Genomic DNA, 3,266 nt, shown 5'->3' with positions numbered 1-3,266 from the left:
ATGTTAATGGTTATAAACAATAATACTGTAAAGTTTCATCAAAATCCGTTCAGTAGTTTTTGCGTGAAGAGTAACAAGCATCCGGACATCCAAACATTCGCATTTTTAATATTAAGTAGGATATTAGTAGGATATGTATTTACTTAATTATTATTACTGACGAGATTGCTACCATGTATGTTTAGTGACCATGAAAGATTAAAACAATATAATGTATTTAATTAATTATAATATCTTAAGTTTTACAATAATAAGGTAGGTAAATAGGTTTTACAATATCCAGTTACCCTAGGTCTTTATTATGGATTTAATTTACAAGTAGTTATTTACAAGCACTCTGCTCTAAATCCTTTGGCTTCAGGGAAGAACCTGGACCGCCACCAGTCCAGTGTTCCCTTGGCAGCTCTGTGTATGCGAGTTGCCTTCTTCTTGCTGTTTAAAGTCACTCCACACCTTAACAAATAAACATTACAAATAATAATGACGAAATAAGATAAAAGCAATTAAAAATAATAAAGTAGTAGGTATTTATACACACTTTTCTCAATTTCTCAGTAGTTTTGGTGTCGCCGGTGGCATCAGCATTTCACGTTCGCGTGTCCGTTAGTTCCACCCACCATTGACTATTGTTGGCTCTTTCTTGGGGCCCTTCAGTGGGCATACTCAGATCGCCATATCTATAGAAAAACAACTTTATTGTATCTAGAAAATATAAATCTAGCACTCATATTACTGAATTTTAGCTAGGCACGTGGAAGTTATGCTGGAAAGGTTGTATTTCTCCAAAAAAACCAGCTCAAAACTATTCGTTTAATTTTGAAATTCCTCCACTACATAGTGTGTTTATTTTTACTTAACTTACCTTTCCAAGAATTCTACAATCGGTTTAAACGGATAGGCGCAGGTTCTCATTTTCCTATCGTGGTTAAAATCCAATTTTTTGTGGAAAATTATTCATCAATAATCCTTCAACAAAACATGTTTTGTTATCTGTTGTCATGACAACAGCTGCGTCAAAGTCGCAATGACAAGAAATAAACAATACAAATTTAAAATCATCATGTTAATTCAGCTTTAAGCACTATTCTAGGACACTTAAATTTTGCAGTGTTATTTTTGACATTTTTGTTATTTCCTACTCTATCTTTTCTATATAGTTAGAAAGGAGCGGCATTCGTTCTTTCATTCATCCATTCATAGAGTGTGAAGTTGGATACGTTAACATGTTCACCAACATGACATCACAAAACCATCGAATTATCGCTAGCGATTAAAGTATACGGTAATTGAACTCATGGTATGATTTTAATGCAAACTTCATCGATCCACGTTTAAACTCTATCGACTGTAGTATACGAATACAAGTTTTCGATGGCAACTCATGGTAGAGGCACTGATGCACTCGCTATTGATGCGTTTACTATCAATTGGGCCAATTTTTTCTTCTATGCCTTTCCTCCGTTTTCAATTATATTGAAAACCCTCCGAAAAGTAATATCAGATCAAGCTAAAGGCATCGTGGTGGTCCCAATGTGGCCTACACAAGCTTGGTACCCAATATTCACGAGTCTTTTGATATCTGACTTAATAATTTTTAAACCGAATGACAATGTGGTTATCTCCCATTCCAGAAAAGGCAAGATTCACTCCAACCTTACCCTGGCTGCCGGAATCTTGTGCGGACGGCGTTGCTGAGACGTAGTGTACCACCTTCATCTATAGATATCATGCTGGCGTCATTAAGCGACAACTCCATCAAGCAGTACAACGTTTGTCTTAGAAGATGGCACGAATTTTGTGTTCACAATAACCGGAATATCTTTCAAGCTTCAATTCCAACAATCATCTATTTTTTTACCCAACTTTATCAGTCTGGCGTGCAATATGGCACATTAAATAGTTACAGAGGTGCTCTTTCTCTTATAGTAGGTTCACACATATCCACAGATGATAGAATCAAAAGGTTCTTTAAATGGGTTTTTAGACTCAGACCCCCAGCCCCTAAATACAATGTCACGTGGGACACCTCTAAAGTGCTAGATGCTTTAAGTAAGTGGTACCCTAATGAAGCTCTCTCTCTGCAGAAACTCACCAAAAAATGCGTTACCTTACTGGCCATAACAACGGCGCATAGATCACAAACATTTCATAAAATAAACATAAGTAATATAGAATCTTCTACAGCCCATATTAGCATTAAAATACCAGACTTAATTAAAACGTCGAAGCCAGGTACCAATCAACCTATTCTTTGCATACCATTCTTCACTGAAAAACTTAGCATATGCCCAGCTACCACGCTACTATGCTACATTAAAAAGACAGCTTCACTTCGCCAAACAGAAAACTTATTAATAACTTTTAAAAAACCCCATAAAGCAGTCACTACTCAAACCATCAGTCGATGGATCAAGAGCACTCTCAAAGATTGTGGAATTGATATCTCCATATTCACGGCACACAGTACCCGGCACGCTGCCACTTCTAAAGCTTACCAAAAGGGTGTCAGTATAGATGTCATCCGAAAGACTGCGGGATGGAGTGGTACTTCCACTACATTCGGTAAATTCTATCAAAGAATAATAAGAAACGAGGATCAGACTCCTTTAGCCAGAGCTGTCCTTAATCAGGATTAAATAGAGGCGATGATTTTGATTTAACATAAGTTACAATGTACTGATTCTAGTAATATACAAGATAAACCTATTATTTACATATTTACATATCTGTAATGAGATTTTCTACTGATTATATAAAAATATAATTATGAGATAAGTCCATTCTTTGTTATTTTTGGTAAATAAAACAACAATATTGATTAAATCAATTAACTTTTATTTACAACAACTACTTTTTGTGATATTACCGAAACACAAATACTCTCAACCTCTACATGTTGTGAATAATAATATATTAATTTCAGGATACTTATCTCGAGGACGAGGTGCGAGTATAATTAATGATTAAACGAACTTACCAAGTGAAGTTCTATCATAATTATACGAAGCACCTCGTCCGAAGAGATAAGTATCCATCACCCTCCCGAAACCCGACCCAAAAATACGGGCTTCGGTAATATCACAACATCTCTAAACTAAATGACAATATAAGATGGCGGATTGGTGAGGCCGGGGTGACCATAGCGGAAAATTAGTTCTTTTTTTTTTTAATTATCTCTCAACCATAGTGCAAGATCGGTAACTAATATGCGTTACTACATGTTGTGAATAATAATATATTAATTTCAGGATACTTATCTCTTCGGA

General features: G+C 35.6%; 1 long non-coding RNA gene across 1 annotated transcript; it reads right to left on the bottom strand.

The window, feature by feature from the left end:
- Positions 1-78: 78 nt before the first annotated feature.
- LOC135088305 (uncharacterized) lies at positions 79-1,393 on the bottom strand. Its single transcript, XR_010261002.1, has 3 exons — positions 863-1,393; positions 539-677; positions 79-453 (listed from the first exon to the last, which is right to left on the bottom strand). It is a non-coding gene; the product is annotated as an uncharacterized LOC135088305 (long non-coding RNA).
- Between the last annotated feature and the right edge of the window lie 1,873 nt (positions 1,394-3,266).

The sequence above is a fragment of the Ostrinia nubilalis genome, chromosome 3, assembly GCF_963855985.1.
Source record: "Ostrinia nubilalis chromosome 3, ilOstNubi1.1, whole genome shotgun sequence".
Taxonomy (NCBI): Eukaryota; Metazoa; Arthropoda; class Insecta; order Lepidoptera; family Crambidae; genus Ostrinia; species Ostrinia nubilalis.
This window is presented reverse-complemented; position numbering and strand designations above follow the sequence as displayed.